Here is an 18,119-nt window from a genome sequence, read left to right as displayed (position 1 = left end):
GTTATTGTTTTTATCCTGTAAAGCGCTTTGAGCAGCACAGCTTTCTCACCAGTTAGATTACTTTTTGATACCATCCTTAATTAAACAAAGCAGAAACTTCTTATATTTTCTGATGACATACAAGTGGAAAGATTACAGATTTTAATCGTCTTTTTTCTGAACCAGGGAAAATCTGATCCTGTTTCTCTATAACAATAATAAAAAACTTAATTTTACATATCACCTTTAAAAGTGGCATCTCAAAGCAATACAGTAGATGTAAACCACAGATTACAAAGTAAATACCCAGACAAGTTTTTAATAAAATGCTTTTATTCATTCAGCAGAGAGAGCGTAAAACCTGGGCATAACAGCTGTTCCTTTTTCTGATCACCCGCTCTCTGGATACACGTCTCACCTGTCCTGTTCTTTGTTTTCCTAATTTGCTGATTATGCTTTCTGCGATCCACTCCTGCCCTCACACCTAAAGAAGACTATTTTAAATTTATTTGCGCGGTCCATTGTGCAATTAACACTTGTATGTGCTGTCCTTAAGGTGATATCACATAAAGGTGATATGTAAAATAATGTTTTTTTTATTGTTATAGAGAAACATGATCAGATTTCCACGTATCAGAAAAAAAGATCTAAAGTATACTAGTTTGTCACTAGTATACTTTTAATACAGTCTTTGCTGTTGTAGCGGTGAGGCTTATTAATAAGGCAGAATTAAGTGTTTCTGAGCTTTCCCAAATTAGGCCTAATTTCTCTGTTCATCTCTGTGGTGCAGCCACAGAGAAAGAATTCATGCAAGCTGATTTAAGATGTTTTCTTGTGATAAGAAACCAGCTCCCAAAGGGGGATGCACTTAGCTAAGCCTGGCTATCATGATCAATGGTCATCCATTGGCGCCTATCTGTCTAGGGAGTGCGAGTTGGACATCTGGATTGCATTCCTAAGTGTCAGGAGTAAGTGACTCATATCTCACCTTGATCAACCAATCAGGGACTGGTAGGGCCGAGTAACCCACGTGGGACTCTGATGCCCATGGAACTTTCAGCCAATCAATGAGCTGAAGTTCCTCCAGGTAAAAACAGGCAACACAGAGATTCAACAAGATTCAGAAGGGATTCTGGAGAGGATTCTGTGGACTGTTCTAAAGGGAATTCAAAGGAGAATTCCAGGGCAGGACGGCCCAGGAGCAGAAGGCTCCCAAGGGCAGGACATCCTCGCAGCGCGCCTCCTGACCATCCTGAGACTCAGCCCGGACAACCACGGAACGGCCAGTGTGTCCGAGTGCCAGAACTTTCCTTTGTTCTAAGAGTCTAGAGTGGAGGTTGCCAGAGAGTATCCAGCAGCAGGCCTCGTGAACAGGTCGGAACTGTGGACAGCTGAATCACTATTCAGAACTAGCTCTTCATCAGGAACGAACCGGTCCTCTTCCTGACTTGCTGGGACCCACAGTCATCTTTTCTCCTGTGCACAAACTGTGCTAGTTAAACAACACCAACTAGCCGGTCAGTGAGCATCAGCAGCGCACCGTCGCAAGCCGCACAGCACAGCCTGGCACGGAGCCAGAGAGCGTGGATTGGACAGCAACAGCCTGCAACTGTTTATTTGTGCCCGCAGGAGATCTGAATCCCCAGAGATTGGATGAGTATTCAACTTCAATGCATTACAGCTCGAGAATTCAATTGTTATCCAAACCAGTTGATATCAATTTAATTCCTAAGAGTTATGTACTTGTTTGAGTATCTAATGTAGAAGTTGTAACCAAGTTCACTTTACGAAACGGTCTTAATGAATGATATACTGAACGTATGTCCTCTTGATATGTGTAACTCTTTGTAACTGACCGAATATATCTTTTGTATTCTGATAACCCTCTCGATAAGATCTGTTAGGTTTATATGCATATTCTATGTATTAATAATTGTATCCTCGTGTATTAGTACCTGTGTGTGCGCGTTGTTTGAGTTATGTCGCATGGTTGGATTCTAAAGCCATCAAAAGAATCAACTTTGTGATTTACTGTTACAATTAATAATTGTCTCAGTAAATGCCCAAACCCTACAAAACTGGTGCCTTCAGAGAGCCACTAACATTACATATTTGGCGTCCCTGAAACGGCTATGAATCACTACACTGTGCTCTTGAGGATCCTTGTGATATTTCGAGCTCTGGTTGAATGATAAGTGTAGCAGTTTAAATAATTTTCTTAGTTAGAAATTATGAAACGCTCTGTTAAAAGCAAGGGAGTTTTTATGTCCGTTACAGTAAAAGAAAATGCCTTACAAAGCAGGGCTTGGACAGATTCCAAGTGCATTTTTGCAATTTACGTTGCATTGTGCTGCTGTAATACAGTTTAAAATAATTAAAAGTCTAAACAGTATCAGCTTTATTTATGGGTTGCAATTAAAAAAAAGTCAAAAACCGCACTCAAAATGCAATTTAGAGCTTTCTGGCAAGAGGAGACACCCAAATTAATAATGTAACATGCCACTGCATGAACAAGGTTATACTGCTATTTCCTTAGATACGCGATTAAAAACATATTTTTTATTAAATTTTTAATAAAATGCTTTTGTTCACTCATAATCTGACAATTTCAGGAAGACTAAGGAAGGACTAAGGGAATTGTCATCTGTTGTGAAAGCTCTGTGAGCTCTGTCACTTTGAGACCACTTGTTATCCCAGGTTGTTTGAATTGCCACAATTCAAAGAGAGAAAAAAGAGCTGACTGACAAGATTTAAGATGTGGCTGTCAATGTTGGATTTAAAAAAACACATTGCCCAAAGTTAGTTGCATTGCTTGAAAAATAATTTTATTTCGAGAGACTGGATAAGTAATTCAAGTGTTTTTTTTAACTTCCTGAAAAACAAATAATAATTTAACTATATGTGCAAATGTTTTATGATATGTCGCTGTTGTGAATGTCTGTGGAGTGTATCTTATTTGCCTGTCTGTCCTGACTGTGCTCTCTCGCTTGCTCGCCCTCCTCTTCTCTCTTTCTCTCAATTCAATTCAAGGTGCTTTATTAGCATGACAGATCGGTACAATCGGTGTTGGGTATTTACTTTGCTTTGAGATGCCACTTTTAAAGGTGATATATAAAATCAAGGCTTTAACTTGCTTTAACTCCGCAAGTCTGAGTTCTTGTGTCTGTCCTATCCGAACCCGAAAGTATTACAATATGTATCTTTATAGCAGGTGGTGTACAACTTTTTAGTATAGATTACACTTTTCTAAAATGTATTTAAAAAATAAAATCGATTACAATCTAATCTTTCCACGTTTGATCCCAGGATCCCAAGAAAAATAAATCTATACGGGGAGAATGCTATGCTGAAAGTCTATTAAGATACTTAGAAGACAAAGATATCAATTTATGTTGCATTTGTCTGATTGTGAATCAAAAAACACATATATTTAAACCTGCGTTTGTGATTTAAATCAAAACGCGATTTAAATCAATATAAATGTTTATATTGTAACACATAGGTGACTATTCATTGTTATTAAAATGACTTAAATTCGATCATGTTGTGATATTTAGAAATATAAATTTGTTTGGTGCGAGTGAGGTTTTATTTAATCTCTGACCCAGGGAAATGTTTTATTTTTTCAAAGAAATGTTTGTTGAAAAAAAAGTCATGACTCCAGCAGGATTCAAACACACAGCATGTGAGGTAGGAGTCAGGAGCCTAACCCACAGTGCCACCGGCAAGGTCACATGCAGAGTGCTGAAAAAGCACTACAGAAACATTATCAATAGACAATGTACAGCGTGTACTATTCTTGTGTTGCGGTACATGAATATAATTATATCGTTATTAATTTCTTTAGATACGCGATTCCATATTATATTCCCTTTTAATCAAATTCTAAAAGTATGCTTGTTGACTCCAGTATCACATTAGTTAAAGACTTCGAAGCTTAAAATGTTTAGGGAGAAATGGAATACTGGTGTGTATTTTTTATTTAAAGTACAGAGACCAGCCATATACTGTATGTTTATGTTCCAAAATTAATATCGTTTATGGCCTTCACACGCTTTACAGTATGCTCCTATTCTTTTTATGCTCAGGTACTAAGATTTCCCTTCAGTGGTAAAATTCCATATGAATATTCAATGCTAAAATGGGCACAGTAAAGACATTTACTGTAAATCTTTCTACGACCGACCAACGGACTACGAGTGCCCCTGTCGGTCAACCAATCACGTACCGCGGTATTTTGCGTCATCGCACGTCACAATGCGCGACGCCGTATCCAATTACCTCCGGTATGTGTCTGTACTGCGCACTTTGAATGACTGCATCTGTACCTTCTAATCACTGATGTCGCTCTCCCTAAACCTTAACGTGATGTTTTGCAGATGTGCAGTGTGCCTTTACTCCTGTATTAAAAACGACCTCTGTTGTCGGGCGGAGTTGAAGAAGAACTAACTGCACAGAAAAAGTATGTAACGATAAAATGTTTCTACACTTCAGTCCCTTTAAATCCCTGCTCACACACGTCGGTGTGGGGAGCGGGCAGGTAGAGAGCTTTTCCAGAAACTCATGATGTTTCTCATGGGGTGTTACCTGCAGTAGTATCTCTCTCCACACCTTTGGAAAGAAAAGAGTGGCTCCAGTGCAGGGTAAGGTCAGAACAGCTGGTCTGATTGTCTTAGAAAACAAGAAATTAAAATCAACAGGGAAATTGAACGATACAGAAATCAGCTCAGTATACAATAGGAAGCAAACAAACAAAATGCTCAGCAAAAATCGTAGTTGAGTAAATTGGTTTAAAAAAAAATAGTTGTAAGCAAAGGAGAGCCCGTGCTGCGTGTGAAACACATCAATAGTTCAGCATTTCTGAAACATTTAATTGAATTGACAAAGAAATCCTCTCCTTAAACTTCAAAAAAGGATTATCTGTGGGGCCAGCAGGCGTAACACTGCAGTTGCCCGTTTCTCACAGGTGTTTGAAGTTGTGGATAACATTTAGTTAAACCTAATAACTGGTTGGGCCACCCTTAGAAGCAAAAACTGCAATCAAGCGTTTGCGATAACTGGCAATGAGTCTTTTACAATGCTGTGGAGGAATTTTGGCCCACTCATCTTTGCAGAATTGTTGTAAATCAGCAACATTGGAGGGTTTTCGAGCCTTAACCGCTTTTTTAAGGTCATGCCACAACATCTCAATCGGATTCAGGTCAGGACTTTGACTAGGCCACTCCAAAGTCTTCATTTTGTTTTTCTTAAGCCATTCAGAGGTGGACTTGCTGGTGTGTTTTGAACTTAAACTTGAACTTTATTGCCATATGTAACCGGTACTGGTACAATGGAATTCTTACTTACAGAAAGTCTCTTGATTGTAAAACAAGTGTAAAAAACAAGACAAAGTGCAAACAGTGCATCAAGGCAATGTACAAACAAACAATAGACAATGTGCAAGTAAACATGTAGATAGTTTGAATGTAAACAATACAGACGTGTAAACAATGACTGGAGATGTGCAATAGATAAGAAATCATAAAGAGGTAGATGGTGATGGTGTAGGTGTGGTCCGAGGGGGATGGCTAAATGTGTTCGCCAGTCTCACTGCTTGTGGATAGAAGGTATTGAAGAATCTAGTGGTAAGTGTCCGTATGCTCTTATATCTCTTGCCTGAGGGCAGTGGGGTGAAGAGCTCATGCCCGGGGTGGTGACTGTCCTCTGTGATGGCCAGAATTCTACCATGGCAGCGGTCCTCATAGAGCTGTTTAATCTCGGTGAGACCGCAGCCGATGATCTTCTGGGCCATATTGACCATTCTCTGTAGTGCCTTTCTTTCTCGCGAAGAGGTGTTACCATACCACACAGTGATCCCGTTGGTGAGGACGCTCTCGATGGTGCAGCGGTAGAAGTTCACGAAATAAAGGTGCTGCTGAGCCTTCTTCATGATAGAGTCAGTGTTCACAGTCCAGGTTAGATCTTTAATATGAATTCCCAAACACCTAAAGCTGGTGACTGTTTCCACTTCCGTTCCATCAATACTGAGTGGGCTGTGAGTGTATGGCCTGTGTCTCCGAAAATCCACTATTAGCTCTTTCATTTTCTTTATGTTCAAGTCCAGGTTATTGCTATGACACCACCTAAGCAGCTGTACAACTTCATCCCTGTAAGTAGACTTGTCATCATCACTGATCAGTCCTATTATAGTGGTGTCATCGGCAAACTTAATGATGCGGTTGTTGCTGTGTCCTGCTGTGCAGTCGTGAGTAAATAGGGAGTACAACCTTGGACTCAGACAGCAGCCTTTTGGGGTTCCAGTGCTCAGGGTGAGTGGTGTTGATGTTTTATTGCCTATCCGCACCACCTGTGGTCTCTCGATAACAAAGTCCAGCAGCCAGTTGCAGACAGAGTTGCACAGACCTAATCCCCTGAGCTTTGTCACCAGTTGACTGGGTATGATGGAACTGAATGCTAAACTGTAGTCCACAAACAGCATTCTCAAATACGAGTTCTTAGTGTCCAGTTGTTCCAAGGTTGTATGCAGAGCCAGGGAAACAGCATCATCCACTGATCTGTTGTTCTGGTAGGCGAACTGCAAGGGGTCCAGGGACTCTGTGATGGAGGAGTTGATGTGTGACAACACCAGCTTCTCCAGGCATTTCATCACCACAGATGTTAATGCTACTGGGCAGTAATCATTCAGGCATGTCACTTTTGTCTTTTTGGGGGTTGGAACAATAGTGTTTTTTTTAAAGCAGATGGGGACCATGGACTGTGACAGGGAGGAGTTAAAGATGTCCGTAAACACTGTGGTCAGCTGGGCTGCACATGTCCTCAGGACGTGAGGTGGTATCCCATCAGGCCCTGCAGCCTTACGGATTTTCACCCTGCTCAGAGTCTTCTGCACGTCCTGCTCTGAGAGTTTCAGAACAAACTCGCCCTGCACACTTGCTGTCTTCTCAGCATTGCCCGTGTTCAGAGCATCAAAGCGGGCATAGAATTTGCCCACTTTGGATCATTGTCTTGCTGCAGAACCCAAGTGCACTTCAGCTTGAGGTCACGAACAGATGGCCGGACATTCTCCTTCAGGATTTTTTGGTAGACAGCAGAATTCATGGTTCCATTTACCACAGCAAGTCTTCCAGGTCCTGAAGCAGCAAAACAGCCCCAGACCATCACACTACCACCACCATATTTTACTGTTGGTATGATGTTCCTTTTCTGAAATGCTGTGTTACTTTTACGCCAGATGTAATGGGACACACCTTCCAAAAAGTTCAACTTTTGTCTCGTCAGTCCACAGAGTATTTTCCCAAAAGTCTTGGGGGTCATCAAGATGTTTTCTGGCTCATCAGTGGTTTTCGTCTTGGAATTCTGCCATGCAGGCCATTTTTGCCCAGTCTCTTTCTTATAGTGGAGTCATGAACACTGATCTTAACTGAGGCAAGTGAAGCCTGCAGTTCTTTGGATGTTGTTGTGGGGTTTTTTGTGACCTCTTGGCTGAGTCGTCGCTGTGCTCTTGGGGTAATTTTGGTCTTTAGAAATGGCTTTATAAACTTTTCCAGACTGATAAATCTCAATCACTTTTTCACACAGGGCCATGTAGGTTTGGATTTTTTTTTCCCCTTAATAATAAAAACCTTCATTTAAAAACTGCATTTTGTGTTTACTTGTGTTATCTTTGTCTAATATTTCAATTTGTTTGATGATCTGAAACTTTCAGTGTGACAAACATGCAAAAAAATAAGAAATCAGGAAGGGGGCAAACACTTTTTCACACAGCTGGCTCTGTGGCGCAATGGAGAGCGCGTTGGACTTCTAGGCCTTGATAGAATGAAGTCATTCAAAGGTTGTGGGTTCGAGTCCCACCAGAGTCATGTGTCATTTTTATTGAACCTTTCGAAATCCTCTAGGGATTGGTGTTGATCAAGTCAAATACAGGACTTCTTAAGAGTCCACAGTTGAAAATGAACCAGCAGCCACAAGAAAGAAATTAGCACTGGACTGTGATCACATCACTCCTGTCCTGGAGTCCTTGCACTGGCTTCCTGTCAACTTCAAAATCCTCAAGCTCACCTATAAGGCTCTCCATGGCTTAGCACCTCAGTACCTGTCTGGGTTATCGCCCTACTCCCCACCTCACAACCTCCGCTCTTCTAATTGTGTTTTCCTATCTGTCCCCCAGTCCATCTACATTCTATGGGTGACAGGGCCTTCTCGTGTTTTGCCCCAAAGCTCTGGATCTTTATCCCCAAGGATATCAGAGAGTCACCTTCTCTAAACTCCTTCAAATCCAGACTCAAAACCCTCTTCTTTAGAAGAGCCTTTAATGAACTATTCTTTACCTCTCTGTTCCTACTGTATTTAATACCACCATCTATTGTCTCCTCTAACTGTGTATTCTCATCCTGCTTATCTTGTGTATTTTTTTAACTTTATTGTTGTCATTCTGTAAAGTGCTTTGAAAAGCCACCTTTAAAGGCGCTATATAATGTAAAGATTATTATTATTATTATTAATAATGAACAGTGCATTTAACACTGAGCACATGCGGTCCTTCTTTGCAAAGGATTGCAAAGGTTGGGAATTAGCTTTTCACTCGTGTTGTTGAAGACCGTATCCTGGCTGTGTTGCAGGAAATGTCTGGATGCCATTACCGGATCAAGGAGAGGATCAGGGTTTTGGGAAGTCTTTTTGATGCCTGACACTGTGTGTTTCCTGGTTGTAACGGGTGTCATTCTGGACCTAAACAACAGAGAACACCATTGAAATCGCTGAACTGCCTAGCGGACACTTTGTTGCCTTCTTCTGACCTGTAATTCATGCGATTCTCTGAAAACATGGCACGTTGTATCTGTGCTACCTTTATGGAGGGTGACCACACTCATAAGGATCATAGATTCGATCACAAGCATCTAAAAACGAGAATGAGAAAATGACATCACGCTATAAGGCTGAATGGCATGAATTCTCCTGTTCCTTCTGCAGCAAATGTGAGTTTTTTTGCTTCTTAACACTGAGATAGTTGGAGATATTTGGCAGCTGTGGGATTCCAACTCAACCCTCAAAGAGACTGGAGCTTTAATCCAGCTCTAAACTAAAAACTGGGTGACTTGTAAGGGCTGGTAGGAGAGGAAAAGAATAACTGCTTCTTTTTTGGTCTTTAGCTACTAAAAGAAAGGAAAAAAATATTTGATTATTATTTTTTCACCAGTTGTTTTGATCAAATCATTGTAACGCAGTGCCATATTAAGGTATAATATGTACATGAACGTCATGTCTGAGTCGAAGATGGCAGCTGAGTATCGCTGGAGGACAGTTCATCATGAGTGGGTAAGCCTGCATAATGAGGGAGAAGAGATCAGCCTCTCTGACGCAGTGTCCAGTGACACTAACCTTCTGTCCTACTGTTCTCTGCTAATGTAGGGGGTGAATGTTTATTTAGGTGAATGTAAGGTTTCATTCTTGTAAAATATTTCCGAGCACTTTTTTTGTTGCTGAAAATTAATCTTGTGCATTTGAATGAATTCAGATATTGTCACCTAATTCTATACATTGTTTCATCAGACTAGAACATTTAGAGGAGCTCAATTGCATTTATGAATTGCATAGTGATAGTATTTCTTTCCGTTTAAATACTTCAGTCAAAAATGTAGAGAAGGTGCTCCTGTTTTCACCATTATAAGAACTGTGATGCACCAGTAATATTTACTCTCACAAAAGTATTGTAATTGTATTGTTCTGTTCTGTAACAATCTTGAGTGACACAAACCTTCTGTTTTACTGCACTACACTTCTCCAGAGGCCAGTTCAGCACACAAGGATCCTCAGTCAAACAAACACTGCAATCGCTTGATAAAAGCCATTCCTCATCCTTTCTCTTAGTATTGGTGCAACTTTTGTATGCAAAGAAGGCGATTTGACAATGAAAGGTGCAATCATCTTAAAGAGAGTCTTCATGAAGGCATGCACAGCTTAAGGCACATGAAGCTGAATCCGTGAGCTGATTGACACAAAACAATGTCGCTTCGCATTATCTGCAAAGCTGTTTTGCTTGTCTGACCACCTCTTCGTACTTTACAGTGAGCGCATATATTTCAGTTTCTTCTTTTGTATTTTCCTTTCTATTTTACTGTCCCTTTCCCCCATGTGGAGATGTATCCACTGCCAAAACTGCTGTCTGATTATTTAAATTATCTGTAAAACTGTTACATGACTTCATCTAATTGTAAATTTATAAGACAGTCTGTGAGACATTTGTGAGAGTAGCTGAATCCCAGGGCTGGTGTGGAATCACACACAGACAGGTCTTCTGTCAGAGCTGTGTAGCTCTGTCCCACTGCTCAGGGCTACAGACTGGTCAAATGGTCACTATTGTAGACACGACCATCGGACCATCGGCTACAAATAATCAATATACTGATCATAGTGTCACTACTGGTGTTTATTACATAAATACTATATATAAATAATAAGATAATTCCACACAAATGTGTGTTATAAAACATTTATAAATTTTGGGAGGCTGACATACAGTAAAGAAAGTAATACTGAAGGGCTGGAAGTCCTGGAAAGGGTTAATAGAAACTTCTTGCTTCTGACCTGGAACAGAGCCCACAACTGCCAGATCAGTGACCCCTGAGCCCAGTTCACAGAGAGGAGAACCAGGAGCTCTTCTCTGTCTCTAAGAGGCTGTGAGGAAGGAGAAAAGGGGGAGATGTGACTTGAGTCTAGGCTGTTCTGATATAATTCATGAAGCAGCACTGATTGTCTGAATATTTTCTGGTCCTGGATTGTGAAGATAGCGAGCAGTATGGAGTTGAGCTTCAGTCTGAGTGTTAGTCTACACTGTGAATCTGAATGAGAAGAGAATATTGATTTTTTATTTTGCCTAAGAGAATTTTTCTTCTTTGCCAGGTGGTGTTACATCCCCTTTAGATACTCTACACAGACTGCCAGAGAGAAGAGGAGAGAGAGAGAGATGGACAGATAAGAGCACACGCAGTGAGAGAGACATACGTCTTGATTTACTTTGAAGCAAATGTTCATTTCCTTTCTGGAACAAGTTGTTTCTGAACTTCAAGACATTCATACAACTTCTGAAAGATAAAATACAAATCTTGCTTATCAGGACAGAAGAAATACTGCAAAAAAATGTCAGTGATTTTTTCTCATTTTAACGAAATGTGCAGAAAAACAACAGCAGTGCATCTCCATCGTCTTGATTTAGCTTAATACAAGTATTCACTCCCTTTAATGAAAATAAAAACCTGTGAAAGATGAAATAAAGTTCTTGATTATTCTTCGTCAGTGCAGAAGAAGTACTGCCAGCTGGCAGGAAAATGCCAGTATTTTATTTTCTTAAACTGCAAACGTATGAATGGTGAAAATGTGTCTCTGTGCAGCTATTAAACAAAGAGCTGGTGGTTCAAGCACACTCAGGGACATGCTTCAGATTGTTATGATGTAACATAACCTTCGCTAAAAATTGATGGGCTTTCTTCCCAAACCCTCTTGAACTTCGCAGGAAATGTGCGTTTTACTTGTGTGGAACTACAAGTAAAGAATTAAGTACCTAAGTCAATGTCCAAGAAAACCATCTTCACATGGGGAATTTTTCTTCAACTGGCTGTTGGGAGAATTCATTTATACACCCGTTGTATCCTTAGCAAAAATATTTTAAAATTAGAACACAGATTTGTTGGAGAACTTGACAGTCCTTGACAATTATTATTAAATAAGTTTTATACAAATGTGCGTTGCTATTTTAAATATGTACCTTAATTGTAATATATATAAACATAATTGCTTTGATATGGATGTTCATTTGAAGAATTTGAGGAAACTATCAAGGATCGCAGAACAACCAAAGATACATTTGGGCATCTGCTATTGGTAAAGATTAAAGAGTACCATAAGTGTGAAGCTTGCATACACACGAGAGAAAAAAATAGTTTAATGCACTTCATTAAACGGATGGTGTGCTTATCAATCGTGCATAAAATGTACATAGCAGAGGATGGTTTCGATCCATCGACCTCTGGGTTATGGGCCCAGCACACTTCCACTGCACCACTCTGCTGACAGTTATCTTAGTGTGATGCAACACAACTTTTCTATCTTTGCTTTCGAAAAGTGCGCCCAAGATGAAAAGTCTAAACGGTTAACGCAGACGTCACTTTGAGCACTTGGTCTTTTATAGTACGAATCATCACAAGCTGCTCTACATTGGCGTGTCTTCAAGATCGTTGTGAACCAAAGCTTCTACTTTCCTAGGCAACTGATTCTTTCGTCATTAATTCCCAAATCTTCACTGAGAATCAGTGAAACGAAAACCAAACACACTCACTTCCTAGCGCGAAAGAAAAATGAGTGAAGCATTTGAGAAATAGCAAGAGTAGTCTGAACAGCTCCAGCCTATCAACTGCTCTACAAAGAGATCGCTCCCTCTATACCCATTTTATAACACTGAAAATGATTCAGGAAGCACAGCAAAGTTCTAAAAGCAGAGGTTGAAAAGCATCTGAAAAAAAATAAAATAAAAAAGAAATAAATAAAAATAATAATAAAAAAAGCGTCTGGATACGTAAAATGTCAATTTATCTAAGTAACATCTTCAGCTTTGAAAGATTGTAATCCATATATTTTTGTTTCACTCTTTTTTACATAACAGGCTTTCAATAAATAAACTGTATTGTAATGAAGGCTGCATTAGAAAATGTATATCTACTGTAGCATTGTTAAATAAAATCGGGACATGTGCCAGTCTCGAATTAATCACTCTTTGCAGGCACACTACGGAAACCTGCAGATGTTCGTTGGGAGAAGTGACTCCTGCAAAGAGTGTTAATCGTCGAGAAAAGCACTCCTCTCGGGAATATATTTCCAATTTCTGAAGAGCCGATTTTCACGATTTTTTCCCCGATATTTATTTTCCGGTGCGGTTATTGATCGCGTTCGAAAGATGATTTTCATAATGGACGTGTTACCTGCAAAGTCACAGTTAAACTGTTAATGGCGAAAAGATTCAGAATATTTTTTTTTAGAATACCCATTTAATTTTTTATCATTCTTACAAGCAAATTGTTTATGGAAACGCTAGTGTAAATTACAGTGTAAATAGACAGGAGCTATTACTATTTTAAACACTAGTTGTGATAGCTGTAGCTCTTATCTGCATCTGAGTTCCCGGTATGAATACTATAGGTTATAATTTATCTGCTCGGGCTAGGATACGTTCCTGTTTCTCAGTTTGATCAAATATGTATATTGTTAAACCCTGCGAATTGAAAAAAACGGTGTCGGTGGCTCTGCACTTTAATCATTTAGCGCTATCTATACAGCTTGCGAAAGATGAAACACAAATCTTGCTTATCAGTGAAGAAGAGTTACTCCCAGCAGGCCAGCTAATACAGCAAAGTTTTTTTTCACCCTGACCCAGAGAATGGAGAAAAGAGAGGCGCCTGTGGCTCTGCAGTTTAATCAATTTGTGAGTTCGGCGGTTAACTGAAAGAATGGTAAACGGAGCTCGCCCCAGCCAATCCTTATTCTTTTAAAGAGGAGAAAAATTAACTTTGCCGGCATTTTTACAAGCTATAAAAGATAGCACAGAAAAAAAACACTCTACAGATTATTTTTTGGAGCCGAAGCAGCGATGTCCTTTCCGATTCAATTGATAAAGCTCACCCAGTGAATACTGTTAACAGAATGTGAAAGCATGGTCAACTTTGTAACTGCAACCACAGGAAAAACAGCAAGAAGCAGACTCCATTCTCCATTTAAATCTGTCGTGAGAGGTATGTTTTTTGAATGCATGAAGTCAATCCCACGATCGCTTTTGAACTTGGACAAAGTACTTCCAAAGGAGCGCTGTATGCAAAGATTTAACAAGCTCAACCCCCGCCAATGATTCGGTGTGAAGAAGCAGAACATTCAAGTTTCACAGACAGAAGCAGCACGCCACCATAACCAACATTAAAACGAAGGGCACACTACGATTTGCATTGACACAAAAGTGATCTCGGCTGATGTCGTTCCCTGCATAACGCAAAAAGTGGCAAAGCGCATTTGGGTTGAGAGGACGCAAGTAGGTTTTTGTTTTCTGCCTTGATGTCAAGCTGACAAAGTATCTTTAAACACTTTGCTTAGTTTCTCGAGAGACTGCTGAACAGCGTAGGATCTACACACACATGAGGAGACTGATGGAACACGTACACATCTTTAGGGTGGTAATTACTTAACAACAGGCTATACACTTATAAGGCTACACAGGACACTAAAACTACTACGACACTATTTATATATGGAGGGTCAGCTGCTGGTCATCGAGCTGACCCTCAGACTCTCCCCAGCTACAACTCCCAGCCTGCTCTGTGGTGCTATGAGTGCCTAGGTGCTCTTCCTCCTCACCACCGGGCGAGGGCGTTACAATACTTACGAGGAAGACATCGCTCTCTCCAAACCCCAACATCGTGTCCCGACCCACCGTGCTGGAAGCCGACGCGTGCTGTTATTCCTTTACAGAGCAGAAATGACAACCTAGGAGCCGAGAGATCATTTCAGCATTTGGCAGCAATACAGCATTTCCAAAACACAAACAACCAACTCGGAATGACTTGCTTTTGACGCTTTTCAAAGCGTTCTTTGTGCACGACGACTGTGCCGCCTAGCAGATACAAATGGGTTGTGGCTTGAAAACACAAGCGATGTTTATTTTTTGACCGGAAAGGTGCAAATGGAGAACAGCTTTTCTCATCACTCTCTGTGGCGCAATCGGTGAGCGTGTTCTGCTATTAACTGAAAGGTTGGTGGTTCAAGTCCACCCAGGGATGACCTTCTTAGTATTGTCAATGTAAACACTGTCTCCACTAAAGCCAAAACCGTAACCCTCTTTATATTTGCAGAAAATGCAAGCCTTTTGCTTGTGTCTAACAACAACACTAGAGACCGGGGAAGTCCAATAGTGATCAACACCGCAACTCCCCAGAAAACCATTTTCACCCATGGAAAAGTATATTTGAATGGCTGGCGGGAGATATCAGTTATACTCCTGTTGCGTCCTCTGCTAAAATCGTTTAGAAATACAACGAGGAATTGTTTGAGAACTTGACAAGCATTGTTACGTTAGCACTGTGAAGGTGGATGTTGATATTTTAATATATTTACCTTAATTTTAACATAAATATAAAGATAAATGCTGGACAATCTATGCTGTACAATCAAACACAGTTATATTTTGAGTCTCATGCTGATCGTTGTATGGATCCAAAAGAAAATTTTAAAGCTGATACATTTTCGATTGGAATTTGCTTCTAGCTGCATTCGGTATCTTTTACTTTATGTATGGTAGTGGAAATATATTTTTTAAATGTTTTCTAAAAAAGATCTCATGAAGTATTGCCAGGACCTGCCTTTAGCACTCAGTAGTGATAACACTGTTGATATAGACAGAGAAGAACTGATGATCTAAGCTAAAATAGCTCTAACACCCCTCCTGTAACAGTGTTCGTATTCATAGCAAGTAATATTCTTTTTCAACCCCGAACGTAGCTTTTGCATTAAGTGTTATGTAACCATTAGCGATTTTGGTAGCTTCTGGAGAGCGCACTTTTTCAAACTGAAGCTTATAAGAACATTATTCAAGACTCACCATGGCCCAGAGTCGTTCATCGGGACAAGGATTAACATCAATTGAAAGTACTCCTAAATAAAAGATTTGACCGAAAAATTACAAGAATAGGCAAGTATTAAAACAGCACCATAACTTCTTGAGTTCCAATCTCTTTCCTGGTTCAGGCCATGTAAAATGACATAATCAGTGGTGTCATGCCGAGGTTGTGAGTTTAAGCCTCACCTGGAGCAGCCAGGTTTTCTGTCTTGACAGGTAAACAGTGTTTTGTGTTATTTGCTAAATGGAGAGAGGATTCTGTGTTAATTGGCTCCTCCTGGGAGAGGTCAAAATGAGAAGTTCACGAGGCTGGTGGTAAATATCCTGTTCAGGAATATCGTGGCTGTAGGGGGTCAGATCTATAAATATAGTAAACACATTAGTGGAGATGGTGTGCCTGCTCTCTGTGTGAGAGCCAGGCAGGAAGAAGAATCTGTGGTCTGGGAAGAAAAGACCCTCTTCAGAAGAGCGGCGCTTCTCACAGGAGAGAATGAAAACAAAATCTTTTTCAGGGACGCTGATTTTTCTCTTTGGGGGAATTAAAAGCTCTTGTAGCAAGTGACCTTGTGGAGCAACGGTAGCACGTCTGACTCCAGCTCAGAAGATTGTGTGTTCAAATCATGTCGAGGTCAGCTGATGTGTCTGCAGGTTCTGCTGGTGCTGAACCTTGTGATCACACTACATAGGTCATCTGAATGAAATAACAGAGGAATATAGAACATGCAGTCAGGAGCTTATGCAACGAATCACTTTGAACACGACAAGAGAAAAGGCACACTGCACATCCGCAGAACATGACGTCCGACTTTAGAGACAGTAACATCAGAGATTGGAAGTTCTTGGTCCAGGTTGGAGGGTTGCACCCATTCTGAGTCTTGTTAGCTGGAATGGATGGGTTTGGGGGTGTTGATACCAGAGCGGTCCAGGAGGGGGGTGCAGGTGTCTCAGGGGCATTCTTGTTTTTCTATGAGTTCAGGTTGATTCTGTTGGTTCTGTCACGAATCTCCCTCATGCAAGCAAGCGCTCCCGCATTCCCTCGAGCTCTCCCCGCACCAAACGTGCAAATCAGTCCTCTACTTAAACCCTCATCTGTCCCCCGGTCATTGCTCACGATTGAGATTCTCTCCCGGAGCTTACCTACTAACTACGCCTTTGCCTTACTACGACTTCTCCCCTGGACCTCGACCCCGCTTTTCTGACTACCGCTTTAGCCACTCGATTTTGTACCTTCGCCTATTTTACGGTTTCTCGGATCCTGACCCCAGACTGTCTCTTCGTTTACGCCTCTGCCTTCTGAATCCACACCGACGCAACTTCTACGCCTTCCCAGACTCTGACCCCTGCCAGTCCCTCGACTACGCCTTCGCCTGTCGATTCTGTGCCTACACCTGTACTACGCCTTCCCGGACTCGGACCCCTGCTTGTTTACTCTGACTACGCCTGCGTCTCGCGCCAAACCCTGCCAAGGGCACCACATTGGATCCCTATCCTCAGCATTCAGCCCCTGCGTGACAGGTTCTGAGTGTCTTGGTTACATCTGTTTGTGTGTATAGATGAAAAAGCTATTGAAGAGCACCCCCACACCCCCTACACATCTCGGTGGAAGTTGCCATGTTCAAAAAATCCTAAAAAGAGAATTAAAGTTTCACACAACAAAGCATGACTGTGAAAGGTCAGGTGACCTGCCTAGTGAGCACAACACTTGATCACAGTAAAAAAATAATTAAAAAATAAAGAAATGGTCCACAACTCAAAGCAAGGTTGTATAAGTTTAGGGAAGCTGTCTGGTGTGTAAAACACCTGGTTGCAGCACTGTGGCTGTTGTGCTTGAAGAGCTATTGACTCATGAATAGCACCCGCCCATCCCCATGTACCGGCTGTCTAATGGTGCCATATTGAAAAAATCATAAAAAATAAAGAAAGGGGCCACAGCCACATTAAGGTTGTATAAGGTTAGGGGAGCTGTCTGGTGTGTAAAACACCTGGTTGCAGCACTGTGGCTGTTGTGCTTGAAGAGCTATTGACTCGTGAATAGCAGCCCCCTATCCCCATGTACCGGCTGTCTAATGGTGCCATATTGAAAAAATCATAAAAAATAAAGAAAGGTGCCACAGCCACAGCAAGGTTGTACAAGGTTAGGGGGGCTATCTGGTGTGTAAAACACTTGGTTTCAACAGTGTGGCTGTTGTACTTGAAATGCTATTGAGCCACGAAGAAGACCCATCTATCCCAGTGTATCACCTGTTGTGTTATCTTCAAAAAATCATAAAAAAATAAAGAAAGTGGCACAGCCACAGCAAGGTTGTATAAGGTTAGGGGGCCTGTTTGGTGTGTAAAACACTTGGTTTCAGCAGTGTGGCTGTTGTATTTGAAATGCTATTGAGCCATGAAGACGACCTGTCCCAGTGTATTACCTGTAGTGTTTTCAAAAAAGCATAAAAAATAAAGGTTCCACAACCCAAAACAAAGCTGGGAAAAGTCAGAGGACCTG

At 41.0% G+C, this 18,119-nt stretch overlaps 2 non-coding genes across 2 annotated transcripts; both read left to right on the top strand.

Annotated features, from left to right (window-relative positions):
- The first annotated feature begins 7,745 nt into the window (after window positions 1–7,745).
- Window positions 7,746–7,838, top strand: trnar-ucu (transfer RNA arginine (anticodon UCU)). Its single transcript has 2 exons — window positions 7,746–7,782; window positions 7,803–7,838. It is a non-coding gene; the product is annotated as a tRNA-Arg (tRNA).
- A 6,880-nt stretch (window positions 7,839–14,718) lies between these two features.
- trnan-auu (transfer RNA asparagine (anticodon AUU)) lies at window positions 14,719–14,793 on the top strand. The gene has a single exon. It is a non-coding gene; the product is annotated as a tRNA-Asn (tRNA).
- Window positions 14,794–18,119: the final 3,326 nt, after the last annotated feature.

This window comes from Lepisosteus oculatus, chromosome 14 (genome assembly GCF_040954835.1).
Source record: "Lepisosteus oculatus isolate fLepOcu1 chromosome 14, fLepOcu1.hap2, whole genome shotgun sequence".
NCBI classification, from domain to species: Eukaryota; Metazoa; Chordata; class Actinopteri; order Semionotiformes; family Lepisosteidae; genus Lepisosteus; species Lepisosteus oculatus.
Note: the sequence above shows the minus strand (reverse complement) of the source record. Positions and strands in the feature narration are given on the sequence as shown.